General features: G+C 38.2%; 2 protein-coding genes and 1 long non-coding RNA gene across 8 annotated transcripts in view; 2 read left to right on the top strand and 1 right to left on the bottom strand.

Annotated features, from left to right (window-relative positions):
* LOC126720768 (receptor-like protein 33) overlaps positions 1–22,026 on the top strand; it is a 322,024-nt gene that overhangs the window by 226,487 nt on the left and 73,511 nt on the right. For 2 of the 6 annotated variants that reach the window (XR_007653642.1, XR_007653643.1), the window contains exon 6: positions 3,268–3,783. The exons of 1 other annotated variant lie outside the window; for it this stretch is intronic. The gene's annotated coding sequence lies outside the window, so the exon portion shown is untranslated. Of the gene's footprint in view, positions 1–2,317; positions 3,784–4,254; positions 4,517–22,026 lie in introns of those variants that run through there. 3 more of the 6 variants (XR_007653645.1, XR_007653641.1, XR_007653640.1) reach the window with 2 other exon arrangements.
* The window catches only part of LOC126720766 (receptor-like protein 53), a 122,615-nt gene that overhangs the window by 34,043 nt on the left and 66,546 nt on the right, over positions 1–22,026 (top strand). The window lies entirely within an intron of this gene.
* LOC126720779 (uncharacterized) overlaps positions 1–22,026 on the bottom strand; it is a 156,523-nt gene that overhangs the window by 71,613 nt on the left and 62,884 nt on the right. The gene's annotated exons all lie outside the window — the stretch shown is intronic.

The following is a 22,026-nucleotide window of genomic DNA, read 5'->3' as shown; positions in this document are numbered from 1 at the left end:
GCTTCACAACCATGTAGATAAACAATCTGGGTTTAAGACTCATTCAATATTGTATTCAGATTAGGATTAATCTTAATTTTTTTCCCTTATAAACTGGATGTGGGTGTATTTTAAGAATTGATTTTAATAGGTGAAAAGTAATTCTTTAAAGCTTTTTGTTTCTCCTTTTTTTTTGCTGGGGTTTGTGGGGCAGGGGGGTGTTGAGGAGTTGTGGACTAAGAATCTTTCTTAACATCATTCAAACTAGTTCGAGGGAGTTCACAAACAATAAAGTTGACTAAACATGCCTGAGAGAAATTTGTTTGTTATCAAGGTCTTCTCAAAACCTTGAAAACAATATGTCACAAGGTACACCCCAGTCCTAGTTTTAAAATATGCAGGTCATTCACTTACTCCAAAAGCCCAAATTCACTTCATAAAAAACTTTTCATTACATAATAAAAGACAAAAAAGGATTTTAAAAAATGTTAGCCCAAATTCACTTCATAAAAACTTTTCATTACGTAGTAAATGATAAAAAAGCTTTTAAAAACTGTTTGTGTATATATATATATCATTCATCAAACCTTGCAATTATAACTTTGATTGACTACTTACCAACCCATGGAAATCAGAAACATATTACTACCACATCTTGAAGTAAAGTTTGGGTGCAGATTCACACTACATTCTAGGAAGATTTCATGTTAAATAAGAAATAAGAAGTGAAAAGAAAATTGTACTTGAGTCAAGCCTGTGTACTGGGGAAGCAATTTTCTTGATTTTTAATGAAAATGTTTATTTATCCAGAAAAAAGGGGATTATCTGTTTTCATAGAAGCTAAACGGCCGGTAGTAAATGGGAACTCAATTCCTATTAACCATGACTTCTGGCTTATTGTAATAACTGATTTTTTTTTCTCTTTCTATGATTCGGAAGATGAATCTTTCTTGTCCTTTATTAGAATAAGCTCCATCCTTTACGTTCTTTTTTTTTTTTTTTTTTTTTAATCTTTTTTATTTTATTTTATTTTTTAATTGTGTTAAATAGATACCTGTAGTTTTTATTATCAGGTACAATGTCCATTTTCTATAGATAAGACAAAGTAACATTTGATTTTTTTCACTTTACATTTCATTCTAAACAAAGACTATCAGCTCTGTGCAGTTGTGACAAGTGTATCAAGTATGAAAAAAATACCTATCATGTATTCTCACCTCCTTGCATGTAACACGCCTCATGCTCTTTTAATTCAGTTCCAATATAGTTTTGAAAGGAGTTCATGCCCTTATCATGCAAGGAATTGCAATGTCATAGATCTTCACTGCTATGTCTTAGCCTGCTCAAATTTATTGATAGCTTTATGCATTATCTGACATACGAGGTTGCTATTTCCTATCCTCTAACAAAATTTGTTTTCCACTCTTTGTGAAGATATTTCCATATTGCTAAGGCTTTGTAATCAGACCCTTTGTCTCATAGAATGCTTTCTTTTCTACATATTTTATTGTTTATCAACAAAGCTCAAGTGCTACTCTAGTTTTCTTTTAAAAGAAAGTAGGGGAAAGATGTTGGATGGAGAGATCTAATTGAAAAGTTGAGAACAATGAACAAGAAAAATGTGAGAAAGCTCCTAATCAACATGTTGAGCCCAAGAAAACTTGTGAAGATTCAACTCAATGGGTTCTCTTTCCATGAGTTCTCTTTGGGGTTTATTCTTAGTAGCTAGTTTTTTTCAAATGCAGTAATTGATACAGTATGCCACAGCAGCTCAATTTTTTGTATCATCTTCCATTGACATTCTTAAGCTAGACCAATCTTCTGTTGGTTTAATTGGGAACTCAAGAAGTCCATCAAGGGCACTTAATTAGCTCCAGAATTCTATAGTCCTGATTCCATTCTATAAGTGACACATACACCTGTGTGTGTGTGTGTGTGTGTGTGTGTGTGCACTTAATTAGCTCCAGAATTCTATACTCCTGATTCCATTCTATAAGTGACACATACACCTCTGTGTGTGTGTGTGTGTGTCTTTTATCTTTCGCAGTTGTTGCATCAAATTCAAGAGATAATTCAATGCTAAGAGGCAAGGTTGAGTAGAGTTGCAAAACAGAGCCATACTTGATTCATCTTTGCACAGTGAGGTTGGATAATACAAATAATTGAGTTTTTTCTGATGAACAATAAATGAATATGTTCATGTATAATAAGATTGGAGGACAAAGATTTGTCTTAATTATATTTTCTGTGTATAGAACTTTTACATTGGTCTGAATATATAGATGCTGTTACAATGAACCTAGACAAAAATATTGACAGCCTAATCCCATAATTGTAGCTAGACAGAATAGTAACAGCTACCAAATCCCATAATTACAGCTGATTGGAAACCCCTTAATTGAGCTGAATACTCCCCCTCAAGGTGGAGCGTGTACATGAGTAACGCCCAGCTTGTTGATAAGACGATGAAAAGAATTCTTACCCAAAGGCTTGGTAAAAATGTCAGCAATTTCAGTCACGGGATCGAATATGACAAGGTTGGACCAATTTGGCTTGGATTTTCTGTGTATAGAACTTTTACATTGGTCTAAATATATAGATGCTGTTACAATGAACCTAGACAAAAAAAAAAAATTAACAGCTGCCAAATCCCATTATAACAGCTGATTGAAAACCCCTTAATTAAGCTGATTAGGAATCCCTTATTTGTCTCTTATAGTTCAACACACCATATATGTTGGGTTTGTAATTTGAATATTGTTGTTCACTTGTTTGTATCTAGGATATGTGATTCCATAAATATCCTTAACAAACATGAAAATCTTGTAAGTAGGTATAGATTTTTATTATTGTTGTGGTACTAGGTATTATAGTCCTTGATAATGTTATGGGTATAAACCAATGGCTCTAATGAGTTTGCTTTTCATTGTTCCTATCTTCATTACATTAAGTAAAGGTTGGATTGCTGAAATTTCTAATAGGTACTAGAACTTACGAATTAATTATTTGTTGCATGACATTTCCTTCCTGTCAAGTTGCTTTTTCTTTTTCCAAATCATAACATGGGAAAAAATGGGCTTTACTACTTCAGATTTTCTGATGAGTTAGTGACAAGCTAGTAAGCTATTATTCACCAAGTCCTGATGGGCTCAAAATTTGAATAATTTAAGCAACATCCTCATTAGCATTATATCTTTCTTCCTTTCTCTATGATTAATAGCCTAATCTCACTCAAAATCTTTCTTGTTCCTTTTTTTTTTTTGGCGGGGGTGACTACTGAATTTCTAGTTTGGTATGAAAAAATAAATAAAATGTACAAGATGGGATGTGCCCAATAGGAATTGGAAGTTCCAGTAAAATTGCAGTGGAGATGATTTGGTGCTTAATTTGGAAGGCAAAGGTCTCTAATAAAGTTAAGATGTTTGCATGGAGAGCATGTCATAACATTCTACCTGCATGTGCCAATCTAGCAAACAGAAGGATTCTAACGCAGCCATGATGTCCAACCTGCAAATTAAATGAGGATGACATGATGCATGTATTATGGAATTGTGAAGAGGCACAAAGAATTTGGTGCTGCAGAAAAGAGGTAATTAGAGCATGAATTCCTAGACTTCGTTAGAATACTTTGGCCTGTATTGGAGGAGGGCTGTGACAACACTGTGGAGCAATTCCTGATACTGTCCTGGATGATTTGGAAGGCAAGGAATAAGTGGGTCTTTGAGCAGTCTACAAAACAGCCAAGTGTCATAGCAGGTGAGGCTATAGAATTTTGGCATGAATTTCAAGCAGTCTGCAACTCAGGTAGTTCAACAACTCAAGCTATAACAGGCCAACGTATTAATCTCACACTGCATTAGAATCCTCCCTGTAAACCTATGTACAAGGAATATTTTGATGGTGCAGTTTTTGAGGATTTACATAGTAACAGGAGCGGGAGTCATAATCTGGAATGAACAAGAATTGCTCATTGCAGCAATGAGCTGAAAAGGAAGACCAGTTATGGAGAGCTTTGTGGCAGAACTTGAGGCTGCAGTCCAAACCATTCGGTTTGCTCGTGATGTTGGCATACAGAGGGGACAAGTTTTAGTGGGGGATTATAGCAAAACTTCAGGAACACGGAAACTGTGAGTTTTGGTGGGCTAACGTTGTGAAGGAAGCTAAATTTCATCTGCAACGTTAACATGTTCAGCAATGGGAAGTTAGTTTTACTAGATACTCATTTTGGCAAGATGTGCACATAATATTGAAGATTATGCAACTTGGATAGAAGAGGCCCCATTATTTTTGTTTGAGCGGTTGAACAATGATGTACTGGGTTTGAATGTTTCAACATGCTACTTGTTTGGTTTTCCAAAGAAAAAATGGAAGCATATCACATTAATTCTATTCATACAGGGGACCAATACATTTTTTTTGCCCCCAACTAGTTCATTCTTACAACCGAATTGGGGGGCTTCAAGCTTGCTACAACTAAATTTACAGAACCATTAACTATATATAGCTCATAATCCAATAACACAAGACATACACAATACATTTATCTTTTTAATTTATGCATAAATGACTGTTCAATAAATGCCAATTAATTTTTTTTTTTATCAATGTTCACTAGGCTATGGTGGCATAGCTTTAGCACTAGTAATTATCATAGACTGAAGCCCTTAGACCTTAGTGTTCATTGCCTATAGATTTCCTTCTATTTTCTTGAGGAAAAAAACAAGTGATGCTTCCAATAGATACAACAAATGTACCAACTTAGCCTTGGGAAGGCCAGATATGCATTTTGTCTTATTCTTTGTAAATAATGGGTTTCATTTGGGTTCAACTTCAATGGAGCATGACTTTGAAGAAATATGCATACATCAAAAAATTACACTGAGATTGTTTTCTTCTCTGTTGTTTCCATCCAGTTTCTTTGACATTGGATGCCTTTTGTCACTCCCTTCTCCCTCTCTAAAAGACCGAATGGCTCTACACACTTAAAAAACTTTAACTAAGAACACTGGTACTTGGGAGCTTTTCTCTCTTCCCTCTATTAAAAATCTTTAGATTTAAAACAAAAGAAAACCACAATGAGTATACACTATACAATATGTATATATTATACGCCCAATCCCAAGATGTATTACAAGAGAGCATTATAGAAGCTAGTTATCATGACTTTTAAGTGGAGTTTGTGATGTGCCTTTATTTTAGACCCAATTTCTATCTCCCTTGTGGGAGTGTTTGTTTCTTAAAAAAAAAAAAAAAAAAAAAAAAATTCTCAAGGCATTGAAGCCACTTGTCTGCAAGCTGCTCAAACAATCAAAAGAAAACAACATTCAATTCTAGGGGTGATCATTTGTGTTCTCATGTCATGTTCATGTCATGTTAACTCATAAGTATCTAATCATATAAATCTACACAAACACGACATGTTTATTAATCGAGTCACGATCTCTCGACCCTAACATGATTTGTTTATTAAACAACTTGACACGATACGATTCACATAACTAGGACTGAGCACTTGACCTGGCCCACCCGAAAACCGACCCAATAGGTTTTGGGTGGGTCTAAGAATATTCGGGTCGGGTTTCGGGTCTTATTTTCGGGTTATTGTCGAGTTCGGGTCGGTATCGGGTCATATAAATACCCTAAGTTAGAACCCGATTTTTGTGTTTTTGAAAAAAAACCCTATGTTGGTCTCTCTCTAGTCTCCGCCTCCCTCAGCTCTCTCTCTTTATTCCTCAAAGGCTTAAACCTCATCCTTACAAGCCAGTTTCAAGCTATTTGCTCCATTTGTCTTTGTGTAAGTCATAGAATAAATAGCTAAACTTATTTCTTGTTATCTCTGTTTCTTGTTAATATAGTTGGGTTTTTAATACTTTCGGATTTTGGGGTTTTTTTCTATGTGAATATCCTGTTTGGGTTTGATTTTCTTGCGTTTTGTGATGTGGGTTTGGCTTGAATCATTTTTTTTAAGGACCCATTTTTATTTATTTATTTATTTTTTCAGGTTTTTTAACTAAAGAGCTCTTTTGCCTCTCTCTGGGGTTTCACTATTTTGCTTTTTCGCCAAGGTAAAAGACCTCTCTGCCACAAAATCTTTGAAAGCTTTACTCTGTTTCTCTGTTGGATTCGTGTACTTTACATCTTTTAGGAACTGGGTTTTTGTTATTGCTTGTGAATTTGCTAAAATCAAAATCATTTTTTAAAAATGTTTTTTGATTTATGATCATGTTTCTTGATCTGGGTCGTTCTTAATTTCTTATAATTTTAATGGGTTTTCTTTGTTTTTTAATTTTTTTTATTGTGTTTTTCTATTCAGTTTGTGCTCTGATCTGATGGGGTATGTGGGTTTTTGTTTTTGTTTATCATTGGTTAGTTGCTTGATCATCTATGAACTTTGCTATTCGTCTGTTACTTGTTTGATCCAGCCTTTATGTGTTATTGTCCTCACTTGAATTTATGTTGTAACTTGAATGGTTATTTGTAAAAGCCTGATAGGATGGCTTTTGTATTTATGAAATTGATGGTTGATTATGAAACTGAGTCAAAAAAAAAATCAAGGAGATCCAAACATATTGAGCTTTTTGCATAGGAGTAAATCCAATGATTTATAATTGTTTTTGAGTTTTTGATTATGATTAGAGTTCTAATTTATGAGTTACGGCTTTTGATCTCTCAAATTCTGTGATATGGTTGAGAAAATTCATGTGGGTCTTGTTGATTTGACCAAACTGTAGATTTGGAGACACGAAATAGTTTTCTTGATACAAATATCTTATTCTAGCTTTAGTTCATGAGAAACAACTATATTGTAATGAATTTGAGACATTTAGCATAAATGCTAGTATTATTAGTTACCTTTAGCATAAATGCTTAGCTTGAGACATTTTGTTAGCATCATAACTATAAATGCTTCTGTTAAATGGGTGGAGGAATTGGTGTGATAAGCATAGGAGTCTTATACTCTTATTTGGATTGCAGTCATCCTTTGCTTAATGTGAATATTATGGAGAGAATGAAATAATTGTACTTTTAGTCATGTGAAGCTCTCTATCATTGAGCTGAAATCAATGTTTGTAAGGTTGTTGTTTGAGTGGTCCTGTAGGTTTGGTCACATTGATGCATGTTCTGTTGTAGGATTCATTGAATAATTGTAATTTTAGGTGTTAGAAATACTAGAAGATTGTATTGTTTTTCATAATGAGAGAATATACATCAGAGCCTTATATAGGAGGCGTAAGTGTGCGGTACAAGTAAAGTGTAGTACAAGTACAAGTGTGCTATACAAGAAAGGTAATTGGGCCTAAAGCCCATAATATAATATAATATACATTAACAGCCCCCCTCAAACTCAAGGTGGATGTGAGACCAACTTGAGGTTGTCAACTAAATCACGAGTGCGTCTCTTAGGAAGTGACTTGGTGAAGATATCTGCAAGTTGATCTTTGGAGGAGACGGAGAAGAGCTTAAGAGCACCATGGACAAGATGATAACGGATAAAATGACAATCAATCTCGATGTGTTTAGTCCGTTCATGAAAGACATCATTGTGAGCAATATGAATGGCACTCTGGTTGTCACAATAAAGGGGAGTAGCAGAGGAGGTGGACACACCCAAATCCTTAAGAAGCCATCGTAGCCAAAGGAGCTCAGATGTGGTATCAGCAAGGGCACGATATTCTGCTTCAGTACTAGAGCGGGCCACAAAAGTTTGTTTCTTACTTCGCCAAGAAATCAAAGAAGAACCAAGGAGAAAGCAATAACATGTAGTGGACCTGCGATCAGTGGGATCCCCTGCCCAGTCAGCATCAGAAAATGCACGAAGTACAAGAGGAGACTGAGCTGAGTAGAAAAGGCCATGGAAGAGAGTGCCCTTCAGATATCGAAGAATGCGCAGAACAGCAGCATAGTGAGTAGATCGTGGAGCAGACAGATACTGGCTCACCTGATGAACAGCATAGGAGATGTCTGGACGAGTAACTGTGAGATAAACTAGGCTGCCAACCAATCGTCTGTAAAGAGAAGGATTAGACAATGGTTTCCCCCCCGAGGGTGTCAAATGCGCATTAAGTTCAACCGGAGTGTCAACAGTCTTGCTGTCAGTGAGTCCAGCTCGAGATAAAAGGTCAGAAGCATACTTGGCTTGAGTAATATAAAGACCATCTGTGGAATGAGTAATTTCAAGACCCAAGAAATAACTGAGATGTCCAAGATCTTTCATCTCAAATTGCTGACTGAGAAAATCCTTGAGTTCTTGAATGCCACTGAGGTCATCACCAGTTATGATCATATCATCCACATATAGAAGAAGCAAAATGGTGCCTTTATCAGTACGACGAAGAAATAAGGCAGAATCATACGGACTGGCAGTGTAACCCAAGCGAAAGATAATGGAGCTGAACTTGGCAAACCAAGCTCGTGGAGCTTGTTTAAGACCATAAAGTGCACGTCGAAGATGACAAACCTTGTTTGAGTCAACAGAGAGACCAGGAGGAGGTTGCATATAGACTGCTTCACTCAAATCCCCATTAAGGAAAGCATTTTTAACATCCATCTGAAAAAGATCCCATTTACTAGCAGCAGCAACAGCTAAGAGGGCACGAACAGATGAGATACGAGCAACTGGAGCAAAAGTCTCTTCATAATCAATCCCATACTCCTGTGTAAAACCTTTTGCAACAAGACGAGCCTTGTAGCGCTCAATGGACCCATCAGAGCGAGTCTTGATCTTATAGATCCACTTACAACCAACCACAGACTGTCCAGGAGGGAGAGTGACCAGATCCCAGGTATGGTTTTTGGTTAATGCATCAAGTTCCTCTTTCATTGCAATCTGCCATAAAGGGTCAGTGGAGGCCTCACGATAGGTTTGAGGCTCGTGAAGTGTAGCAAGGGCAGTGTAACAATGATAGTCAAGTAAATGTGTAGGAATGGATCTTACCCGGGTTGAGTGGCGATGTGGAATGTCTTGTGGAGGATCTTCAGGCGGAGCAGGAGCAGGGGACCCAGGCTCAAGGTGGGGTAGCTCGTCATCAACCTGTTCATCTTCAACCTGTCTAGGAGAAGCATCAAAAATATCTGGAGAGAAGTCCAAAGAAGGATCAAAAGTATTTGTAGAAGGAACAAGAGACTCGTCTGGAAAGATTTCTAAAACAGAGGAGTTAGTCAAGGAAGAACGAAAGTGAGAGAGCTCAACAAACAATCGGTGTTCCCAAAAGACAACATTACGAGAAACACGAAGACGATGAGAGACAGGATCATAACACCTATACCCCTTTTGAGTTTCGCCATAACCAAGGAAACAACAAAGTCTAGATCGAGGCTCAAGTTTGTTGTGCTCATGAGGCTGAAGAAGAACGAAACAAGCAGATCCAAAGGATCGAAGGTGATGATAATCAGGAGGTGACCCAAAGAGACGCTCATACGGAGTCTGATTATGAATGACAGCACTTGGAATGCGATTAATCGCATGAACAGCATTAAGAGCAGCTTCACCCCAAAATGGGGCAGGAACTTTGGCAGAAAGAAGAAGAGCACGAACAGTGTCAAGAATATGACGAAGTTTTCTTTCGGCTCGACCATTTTGCTGAGAGGTACCTGGACAAGTTAGATGATGCACAGTGCCATAGGAATGTAACAAAGCTTGAAAAGCATATTGAGTATATTCAAGAGCATTATCAGAACGAAAAGTTTTGATACGTTTGGAGAATTGGGTTTCAACCATTTTGGCAAAGTTGCTGTATATTGGTAAAATTTCAGAACGAGATTTCATAGGAAATATCCAACTATAACGAGAATAATCATCAATAAAGACAACAAAATATCGAGATCCACCAATACTAGCAACAGAAGAAGGTCCCCAAACATCAGAATGAATTAACTCAAAAATACTATTAGAAATGGATTCACTGTTATTAAAAGGTAAAGCTGGTTGTTTTCCTAACTGACATGAAGTACAATCAAAATTGTCTTTGGACACAGAACCCAACAGACCCCTAGAAGCTAACTGTTGTACCCGAGAAGATGATGCATGACCAAGACGAGAATGCCAAAGTGCAAGAGATGGTAAGGAAGAAACTGCAGCAGCTGTAGCAGCAACAGAAACAGGAGCAACAGGTGGAAGATGAAGATTGTCCACGGGAAACATACGCCCAACTCTAGGGCCGGTCCCAAGCTCTTGTCCCGTCCTCGGATCCTGCACAATACACCCAGAATAGTCAAAAATAAGGCGATAACCTAATTCAGCTAATTGTCCCACAGAGCACAAATTATAGGATAGGTCAGGTACATGGAAGACTCCAGGAACAGAAAGGTTAGAGGTTGAAACAAAACCTAAACTATTTCCATGCATGGTGGAACCATCAGCTATATGAATATTTAGAGGATGTGGTGCAGGGTCAAGTTTGGAGAATAAGGATGAGTGAGGTGTCATGTGATTGCAGCAGGCAGAATCAAAAAGCCAAGTTTGAGACTTACCGGGTAGAACAGATAGGGCAGTGGAAAGAGATGCATTACCAGCCATACGAACAGCCTGAGCTATGATCTCCTGTAGTTCAGTGGGGGAGAGGTTGATAGTGGATCCAGAAGACTGGGACTCAGCTGAGGTGGAAGCCATTAGCGGAGTAGGCTCAGTATTAGCAACAGCAGCAGTAGATTTGTTGCGACGGAAACAAGTCTCAATGGTGTGGCCAGAACGCTTGCAATAGTTGCAGACTTTTTGTTGGACTGCTTGCGACGATTGTGAGAGCCAGAGGAATCACTTAATTGCTGAGGTTGCTCTATGAGTGGAGTAGATGGAGTAATAGCCAAAACATTGAGCTTATTCTGGGCTTGAAGGGTTGCAAGACGAGCTTCTTCTCTAACTAACTCATTCACAGCAGTATCAAGAGAGGGAGCAGGACTGCGATTTAGAAGCTGACCTCGAATGGGCTCAAAGTCCTTGTGAAGTGACATCAGGAATTCATAGAGGCGAAATTCATCTCTGATGGAAGCATATTGCTGAGCATCCTTTGAGCATGCCGAAGTTGGATCAGAAAGGTCAATTTGGTCCCAAATGTAGCGAAGCTGATCATAATAGTCATTGATGGATTGCCCTGGTTCTTGCCTGAGTTGATGCAATTCAACCACTAACTGATATTTCATGGATCCATGAGTAGTGGAGTACCTTTTGGCCAACATATCCCATGCAGATTTTGCATCATCAAAGCTGCCCAACAGATTGGAAATAGAGGGAATGGAAGTGTTCCGAATCCATGTGAGGATCATGTGGTTATGACTATCCCATTCAATCATGCGACCAAGAAAAACAGCATCTTCTTCACTTGCTCCCTTGACAGGAATAATCATTGCACTAGTACAATAATGCCAGAGCATGCGACCCTTAAGAAAACTGCGCATAGCTTGAGACCAAGATAAGTAATTTTTATTCCCCTCCAATACAGTATTGATGGGGCGAGGAACAAAATTATCCTTTTTATCCATTTAGAGACACAATATGCAAAAACAAACAGCAGAAATGAAATCTACGCGAAAAACTGGGTAAGGAGAACCTGGACTGAAAAAGTCAACCCTGGAAAAGTCAACGGTCAACGGTCAACGGTCAACGGCCAGTCAAAGTCAACAGTCAACCTGAAGTCAACGGTCAAATCCAGACTCAGAAGGTGACGTCAGCGGATGACGCAAGCAGTGACGTCAGCAAGCTGTTAGGGCTGACGTCAGCGATGACGTCAGCGAGGCTGTTGAGGCGCGTGGAGGCGCGTGAGGGCGCGTGAGGGCGCGTGAGGGAGCGTGGAGGCGCGTGAGGGAGCGTGAGGGCGCGTGAAAAGAAGCTGCTGGCGCGTGGTGGCGCGTGTGGCGCGTGATCGGCGGCACAGCAACTTTGAACGGCGCGTGGGGGCGCGTGCAGTCTCCGATGGCGACGAGGCTTCCACGAGTATGTAGATCGGCGCTGGACAATCTCAGTGGTACCTTCAAAATCGTAATCGGAGCAATAATTGCAGCGGAGCAGTGGTCTGTGCAGTGTGAAACTCCTTAACGACGGCGGCTGCAGGTCCGGAACCCAAGGACGACGGCTGGATGACGTCGGAAGTTCAACGGCGAGAGTCTGCAGCGGCAGTGTGATGGCGGAAGCGTTGTTAAAAAGAAAGCCACACTAATGAAGACAAGACTGCTAAGAAAAGGTCAGAGTAGTGGCTCTGATACCATGTTAGAAATACTGGAAGATTGTATTGTTTTTCATAATGAGAGAATATACATCAGAGCCTTATATAGGAGGCGTAAGTGTGCGGTACAAGTAAAGTGTAGTACAAGTACAAGTGTGCTATACAAGAAAGGTAATTGGGCCTAAAGCCCATAATATAATATAATATACATTAACATTAGGTGAGTCATTTGTACATGAGGTTCTCTTCATTTCAATAAAAAAATTTATTATTATTTTTTAAATCTAACCTTTCATCCATGTCTTAGTTTTGCATATGACTATGTTAAAGTGTCCATCTTGGTTACCTTGTTGTATAGGGCAGGTACATGCGTTAAATGCAATGTGGTTAATTTTTAGATTAGTCTCATTTCCAAATTCAGGAATAAAGGCATTTATCCAAATTATTGATATGGTTAGATTTTCTGCTACGTATGTTCCTGGCTAGAATGAAGCTATGTATTCTAAGTCCCTTATTTATTTACGTATTCTAAGTCCCTTATTTATTTTTTTGGTGTTCTAAGTTTGCTCTGTCATACAATGGAATTGAGAATTAGTAATAGGAAATTCATTTGTCCTTATTTGCTTACTTTATAAGAAAAATGTGGACTTGTTGATCTATGCCAAAATGGGGCTACAGAAATTGACTTTTTATCCTCTCTCTCTAGTGGGTTACTTTTGTGCTTAATTTTGTGTCTGTGAAAACTTACCATTGTGCTAGACATAAATATGCAATGTGATTTTCCTTCCTCCAATATCACTTAATTTTCTCCCTTGGTGCTGTAGGTGGAAAATATTGGAGCAACTTTCACTTGGAGTTTGGAAATGGAAGCTCTTTTGTAATTACTTTAGCTTGTAATTCTAATGTTCAATGATCTGGAGATATCTTAGCAAGTTTTTCATTCTTTAATTTAGGTGATGCGATTTGCACATTAATTGTTTGGTCAAAAGTTGAGTTAATGAAGTTGTGCATAGAGTTTTTCAATGCTTTATCCGGGATTTGTTGGGTATTGGATCTTATAAACAGTGAAAACAAGGCTGACTAGTTCTTTCTTTGGTGGGAGTGCTATTGTTGGGTGTTAAGTGACACTGCAATTTCCTTGATGGGTAATTGGAGATGGACCATGCAATTGTGTTTTTATTGTGTATATTCATTTAATAGTCATAAATGTGGCTTGCTAAGGAGATTTTAGCTTTTATTTTCTACAGTTAATAGTAGATTCAAGAAGTTAAATAATTCAAATAGTTAAATAGTATGATTTTTTTTTAATGATTTGATATTGGATTTTTTTTTTTTAATGAGAGATTATTATTGCAAAAAAGAATATAGTAACATTTAGTATAAAGGCTCATGGAAAACAAGCAGCAGTATAAATAAATAAAAAAATAAAAAAATTTAAAAAAAAAGTCCAACCCGATACCCGACCCGAGACCCGGAAAACCGACCCGATTTTTCGGGTCGGGTCGGGTTTCGGGTCACAGTAAACCCGACCCGACCCAATATTAGTCCTACACATAACCCATTTAATAAACTTGTATTAGGGACAGTATGACTTGACATAACCCATTTAATAAATAAGTCACGTAGTCAAGTTTACATGTTACCTAGCTAGCATGGATAACTTATTAACAATTCTCATATTTTAAAGTCAATATATATAAAAGCAGAGACCTCATTATGTGAGAATTTATGCTTTTGCCAAGTGGCACCTCCTATGAAGTTTCTCTACAATCATCACTCTCCAATTAATTGCCTAAGTTTACACCATGACTCTCTCTCTTCTTCATGTCTTTTAGTACACCAGCGGTTTCAAAAAAAAATTTCTTTAAAGGTACTAATAACTAATGAGATCAATCAAGATAGATAGTCGTTTAGCATTTCTGGTGCCTCAATTACACAAATCCATATCCTTTATTTTCTATAATCATTATTATTTTATTTTATTCTATGGGAACCATTATTTTTTTATGGTGATATAGTTACATACTCACATCTCATAAACAAAGTCTCCCTCCTCTATTATTATTTTTTTTTTTTTGGTAAGGCAAGTTTTTTCATTGGTTATTTAAAAAAGTTTGTGCCTTTGTAATTGTGTAGATGCATTAATCACAGCTTGCCTCCAAAATGATGTTTTAGTTTTGCCTTTTTGTTTGCACATAATGTACCTTATCAACATACTGCTATAATTATTAATGTAGTATTTCCTAAACCTTGAATCCCCAACCTCTCTCTCACGCTTTGCCTTCCCTTCTCAACTTCGAATTTATGTCTCCATCTCTTTCTTTCTCTAGAAAAATCCCTTTGATAGTTAAATTTCTGAAACTATTGCTATTCTCAAATTTTGTTTCCATGCTCACAATTTTTTAAAACGCCTGGTCAATAGAAGAAACCTATTGCTCTTGTAATCTTTTGTTGTAGCTAGTAGTGGCTGTCCATCGCACATTAAGTGGCCGTGATATGTATGAGTTCAAGCTATCTTTTGCTACTTTCAAAATTTTAGTTCTTCACTTACAATCAGTAGGGTTAAGATTGTGAGATTCTTTATTTTGCTATTTTCTTTTATAGGTTGTGTTATTATGTTTATCGATTTCCAAAAGATGCTAGAAGTCTAGAACTGAGAAATCGATAATTGTTTATTTTAGTGTAAAAGTTTCATTGTCAATGTCATTTTCAAGTTTGTTTAATCTTAGCATAAGGCTTGAGTAGATAGGTCTTTTCAAAATAAACAAAAACTAAACCTATGGTAAATCTTAAATTCGGATTATAGGGTTCAAGCATGTATCGTCTTGGTTGGAGGGGATTTAGTCAATGGCAATTGAATTTGCAGAGAAAAAAAAAAAAAAAAAAAAAACAACAACAACAACAACAACACCACAACTATTCAATCAGCATTCTTTAGGCTCCAAGCTTCTTTCTCAAGTGAGTCTCTTGATATTTCAATAAAGAAATACATATTGACTTTTTTCCTACAGTAAATTGAGTTTTGGTTTAACGGTTTTTTTTTTTTTTTTTTAAGTGTTGGTTTAATGGTGACTGTATAATGATCTACATGTTGTGTGCGCTTTCTTTTCTATGAATTTCAATAACATATGGATGGAGGATTTTAACGTTTGGTTCATTAAGGTTTGTTTTTGTTTTTGTTTTTTTTTTTTTTTCCCCACTTTATTTCATCATTTTGTAGCTTGAAATGTGTGTAATTTATAATAGTTAATTCTTATGATGAACTCATTACTAAGAAAGTTTTATGACAATTATACTATGATATATGTACAACATTTTTCAAAATCATCTTACATAAAACATTACAGTATTATCCGTACATAGCTTGAACAACTTACTAGTGTATATAAATATATAACTAGATACCAAAAAAGTCATCAATAATTAAAATATAATTAAAAATTAGGGATAAATTGGTAAAATTGACATTCAATTAAATAGGTTTGATGTGTCAAACCCAACTTAATATCTTTAATTTGAATCTAACATGAACCAGTTTACACGTATTCAATGTATAAAATAAAATAAAAATTTTAAAAAGATACTGTGGGGCCTGAAATTTGGAATCCCGGCCCACTTCACATTAAGGGCCCAAAGCCCAAGCCGAGGAGCCCTACTGCTGAGGAGGTATGAGGAGAACCCCTTGATGGCCCAATAATATAGCCGAGGACAACCTCACGCTCAACGCCTCACAAAACGCCTGGAGAAAAGGACAAACTCAGTACAAGAGCAGTATAAGCTAGAAAGTTGCCTACACCATAACGTGGAGCCCAGCACCTGACAAGCCCATACCCCATACCATGCTATCCAGCTTTTCCTAACCACTCTGACGTGAAGATTGATAGGACGAGTAATTGCCCCAAACAAGGAGAAACTGGCACGTAGATGAAGAAGGGAAATCGAATACTAGTATAAAAGGGGAGGGGAAGGAAGAAAAAGAGGGAGGGGTGAGAATGTAATGCTCCTCGGACTAATTCCGAGGAGTCAAACCTTTCAAACTACATTGATGCAAGGCTCAGCTATGCAGTCCAAACTCATCTTTGTATGATCGCTCATGAAACCGGGACCAGACCGAAACCCAACGCCCAAAGGCAGGCCTTTCCAAACCCACTCTCTACGAATCATATTGTTCGGGCCCTTTACATACGAGCCCAATGTCGTCCTTGGGTCGTTAAAAATCGTGTTCCTACAATTGGCGCCGTCTGTGGGAAGGCTTGCGCGTTGGCGCAGGTGGCGGTTGAGTCAACTCTCCAGCAAGCAGAGGTTCGCGGGGTTTCCTTCATCCCCGGCGGCATGCGGTTGTTGCTCCGACATAAACTTCTGCTAGGGGCTACGCCTTGCAGTGCCAATGGCGCGGGTAGCTCTAGGGGATTCTGGCCTTAAGCTAGCTCTCCTCACCCTGGTCTAGGGGCTTACGTTCGAAAAATAAATAAATACAAAAGAAAAATCACAAGTTTTGGACAGAACCAAGGCCTTGCATGGTCCTCGGACTCAATCCTATGGGGAAACCAAGTACTCAAAAGAAAAACTACAAGTTTTGGACAGAACCAAGGCCTTGCATGGTCCTCGGACTCAAGCATATGGGGAAACCAAGTACTCAAAAGAAAAGCTACAAGTTTTGGACAGAACCAAGGCCTTGCATGGTTCTCGGACTCAAGCCTATGGGGAAACCAAGTACTCAAAAGAAAAATCACAAGTTTTGGACAGAACCAAGGCCTTGCATGGTCGTCGGACTCAAGCCTATGGGGAAACCAAGTACTCAAAAGAAAAATCACAAGTTTTGGACAGAACCAAGGCCTTGCATGGTCCTCGGACTCAAGCCTATGGGGAAACCAAGTACTCCTTGGACTAAAGCCTATGGGGAAACCAAGTACTCAAAAGAAAAATCACAAGTTTTGGACAGAACCAAGGCCTTGCATGGTCCTCGGACTTAAGCCTATGGGGAAACCAAGTACTCAAAAGAAAAATCACAAGTTTTGGACAGAACCAAGGCCTTGCATGGTCCTCGGACTCAAGCCTATGGAGAAACCAAGTACTCAAAAGAAAAACTACAAGTTTTGGACAGAACCAAGGCCTTGCATGGTTCTCGGACTCAAGCCTATGGGGAAACCAAGTACTCAAAAGAAAAACTACAAGTTTTGGACAGAACCAAGGCCTTGCATGGTTCTCGGACTCAAGCCTATGGGGAAACCAAGTACTCAAAAGAAAAACTACAAGTTTTGGACAGAACCAAGGCTTTGCATGGTTCTCGGACTCAAGCCTATGGGGAAACCAAGTACTCAAAAGAAAAATCACAAGTTTTGGATAGAACCAAGGCCTTGCATGGTCCTCGGACTCAAGCCTATGGGGAAACCAAGTACTCAAAAGAAAAATCACAAGTTTTGGACAGAACCAAGACCTTGCATGGTCCTCGGACTCAAGCCTATGGGGAAACCAAGTACTCAAAAGAAAAATCACAAGTTTTGGACAGAACCAAGGCCTTGCATGGTCCTCGGACTCAAGCCTATGGGGAAACCAAGTACTCAAAAGAAAAATCACAAGTTTTGGACAGAACCAAGGCCTTGCATGGTCCTCGGACTCAAGCCTATGGGGAAACCAAGTACTCAAAAGAAAAATCACAAGTTTTGGACAGAACCAAGGCCTTGCATGGTCCTCGGACTCAAGAAAAACTACGTTACATGGACCTTAGAATCTATCCGAGGAGAACTCCCCATTAACAGTCAGGTTAATCCCTAAACTGCATGGATTCCCCAGTCTACTCTTGGATCCTCAGTACCAAAGGGATTGATGCAATATGGAGCAATATGTTACCCAAAAACACAATCGAAGTCCCTCACTGCTCGGCTACCCTCTCGGATGAATTATTTAGAGTTTACCGTTCTCGGACATTTGCCTTGCATGCATCGCACAGCGCTCGGCCGTTATCTCGGTTAGTTCAAAGAGTTTAATTTATTGAGAATTACCATTGTTATACTTGATAATGTCAGTAAGTTCAAACTAGTAGGAATTTGTTTTAAGGTTTTTTCCTGCTCTAAGTATCATTAAAGGAAAGTGTATATTTAACATTCATGCACAAAGTAGTTGTTGCAGAAAGGAAAAGTATTTGAGATTAAGCAAATTCATTTCTTATTAAGACGAAAGAGCAGTACAGTGTACAATGAAGGAGCTTAAATAAGCTCATATTAAAGCCAACTACACAAGCGAAAAGTAAAGATACAAAGGAATGAAAGAAAAGCCGAAGAAGAGGTGCAGAGAAGAGCCGCCCTGCCGCTTCAAAATTTCGTCTAAGGAAGCCATTCCTCAATACTTTTACATGCTTATAACTCAGGCAGCCAAAGAACCCAACGTGGGGCCTGCACCATTGAAGAAAAGGTGTAGAGAGCCCGACTTCGGGCTAGCGCAGCTGAAGAAAAGGTGCAGGGAACCCAACTTGAGGCCCGCACCATTGAAGAAAAGGTGCCGGGAACCGGAAGTTGAGGAGCCTCCACAAAAATTTGCCTGCGACAAGGCAGACGACGCTGATGGCGGAAATTCTTTCTTCTGACACACCAAAAATCTGATGTGACCAGAACCTGCTTCGAATTTTGACTGAAAGAGGTGGGGGTACCGTTCCCACCTTATCCAAGCGAGAGGTCACCTTGAATCTATGCCTCCCCTGCCCAGACCATACCACCTTAAGCCTTGGAAGGATCCGGTGCCTCTGTGGCGGGTAAGGTTCCTTCACCTTCACCCCAGCCTCAAACATATGGCACTAAGGAAAGACGACACTGGAGGTGGGAACTAGTTATGGATAAAGGGTTATGATTCTGAAGAGAGCAGAAGGGTTTATATGCCAGGAGAATAACCACCTGTCCTACTTATATAAAGGGTAAGGAGGTGTCATTTAATTTAATTTGAGCAGATTCCCAAGAAATGCTGCAGACAAGGCAGTTCTGGCACAATTTCCAACGCTATCTGCCACCACAAGATTTAAGGGTCCTCGTGAAGGCGCGCCTCGAATACTGAAATGATAAAGGGCACTGCGCGGATGAAGAATAAAGTAATGCCTCTTAATTCGGCACATCTCCCATGCAAATGGAAGAACACAAGCAGCAGTAAGGTACGGAACTTGAACAAGTCACGAGGTGGGCTCAGCATCACCAAAACCCTCCTTCCCAACTAAAAAGTCGGGAAGCAGGATTTCGAGGGGCTATTGTGGGGCCTGAAATTTGGAATCCCGACCCACTTCACATTAAGGGCCCAAAACCCAAGCCGAGGAGCCCTACTGCCGAGGAGGTATGAGGAGAACCCCTTGATGGCCTAATAATATAGCCGAGGACAACCTCACGCTCAACGCCTCACAAAACGCCTGGAGAAAAGGACAAACTCAGTACAAGAGCAGTACAAGCTAGAAAGCTGCCTACACCATAACGTGGAGCCCATCACTTGACAAGCCCATACCCCATACCATGCTATCCAGCTTTTCCCAACCACTCTGATGTGAAGATTGATAGGACGAGTAATTGCCCCCAAACAAGGAGAAACTGGCACGTAGATGAAGAAGGGAAATCGAATACTAGTATAAAAGGGGAGGGGAAGGAAGAAAAAGAGGGAGGGGTGAGAATTTAATGCTCCTCGGACTAATTCCGAGGAGTCAAACCTTTCAAACTACATTGATGCAAGGCTCAGCTATGCAGTCCAAACTCATCTTTGTATGATCGCTCATGAAACCGGGACCAAACCAAAACCCAGCGCCCAAAGGCAGGCCTTTCCAAACCCACTCTCTACGAATCATATTGTTCGGGCCCTTTACATACGAGCCCAATGTCGTCCTTGGGTCGTTAAAAATCGTGTCCCTACAGATACTAATCAAAAGCAACGAACTTGGTCAAAGTCTACATAACAAGCAAGAAAATGAAATATGGAACTTCCTATCTGACATCACCAATTATGCTAGAGGCAGAAAAAATTGGCTCTAAGGTGGCATATTCATCAGAATTCAGAACCAACTACTTTATTTGAATTGGACCATACGGATAGCCATTCATATCCAAGATTGTTAAAATTCTGAATTGAACTATCCTACTTCCTCAAAACAATTAGGATCGAATTAGAATGGTATAAAACTTAGAATTGCTTGTAGGATGGTTTGGGATCGATAAAATCACAAGATCCTATGATCCCAAACCAATCCTTTCTTCTAAAAGATTGAGTCTAAAGCCTAAACTGAAAATTCTTTGACTAATATTTTGCAAAGCATCTACTGAGCCTTCTCGCTAATCAAAATGTTCAATTTTTCTCGTAGCAAGCTAATAGATTTTAGGACAAAGTTTAGCTATAAATTAGTTGTAGCCTTAGGTTACAACCTTAATCAATATTTTTTATCTGAGGTGCATTTTGACAAATTCACTATTGGATTACATTTTCTTCTTATATCCATCACATTTGCAAAATTTCTAGAAAATTAAAAATCAAAAGCTATGTCATCAATAAATTATTTAAATTGCAAGTTTTTGTAGTTTAAAATTATGCATGATATATAAGCTTATAAATCATAAAGTAAATAATATCTGATTAACACAAAATTTGACATGTGTATTAACATAAATAAGAAGCAATTCAACGGTTAGATTTTTAAAATGATAAAATTTAGTTACAAAATTGGTTGTAGCCTTACAACTTTACTTAATATCTTTTTATTGGAAGTGAATTTTGACAAATTCACCATTGGATTACATTTTCTTCTTATATCTTTCATGCTTGCAAAATTTTTAGAAAATTAAAGATCAATAGCTATATCATCAATAAATTGTTTAGATTGCAAGTTTTTGTAGTTTAGAATTATGCATAAAATATAAGTTTATAAATATATAGTATATAACATCTGATTGACACATAATTTGACATGTATATTAAAAGTATAAAAAATATACAATTCAATAATTAGATTTTCAAAATATAGTAATGTTAATTTTATTAAAGGAAGTTATAACCTTAAGTTACAACCAATTTTGTAGCTAAACTTTGTCATTTCCAAAATATACAATATTGTTTATTTTATTGAGTAATGTTGTGGCATTAGTATCTAAAATGTCTTTTATTTTATTTTTTTGTAGCATATAGATTTCGGCATCATCACCAGAGAAAGGAGCTCACTTTGTCGTTTCACCCTGGATTGCTTTTAGTCAACACAGCTTGAATTGGTATTGGGAAATTTGGCAATACTAACACCTTGTTTTTCACTTATTATGTCACTGCATTACAGCAGTTTTTACGTCACTGCATAGTCTGCATTACAACACTGAAGCTTTGCTTTGTTCAAAGGAGAACGGTAACTAAAGAGAGAGAATAGGCGGGCATACAGTTGATTTTTTTTATATATTATTTGCTGTCCTAGCCATTTTTGTTTGGCTCAAGAATTTTATCAGGTAGCTGCTAGTAGGCGCTAAAATAGCGATTAAGACTTTATTTACCAATGGGATAATGCTGCAAAATGAGCTGTTATTTTTGCTATGGAGATTGGTGTTGATCCTGTGGAGTTTGAAGGCGATTCAGATGTTAAAAGTCATGAAATTAAGAAAACTGCCACTATGTTCTACTCCATATTGCAACATAATCATTAGTAAAACTCTTTTAAGTCTTTGTACAAGGTTTTACCGCTCTCGTTTGTATAATGTACAATGCGAAGGACACACATGCTTTAGCAGGAAGAGCTAAGGAAGGTAATGATCAGCTTGTCTGGATGAAAAAGTTCTCTCCAGATCTTTCTTTCTATATCTAATCTTGTTGTCTTAATAAAATTTGAACAAAGTTTGGCTTCAAATATATTTGGTGTCTTGGGCACCAACTATCAATAAAAAAAATGACATTAATC

This window comes from Quercus robur, chromosome 4 (genome assembly GCF_932294415.1).
Source record: "Quercus robur chromosome 4, dhQueRobu3.1, whole genome shotgun sequence".
In the NCBI taxonomy this organism is placed as follows: domain Eukaryota; kingdom Viridiplantae; phylum Streptophyta; class Magnoliopsida; order Fagales; family Fagaceae; genus Quercus; species Quercus robur.
The sequence above is the reverse complement of the archived record's forward strand: the minus strand, read 5'-3'. Positions and strand labels throughout refer to the sequence as shown.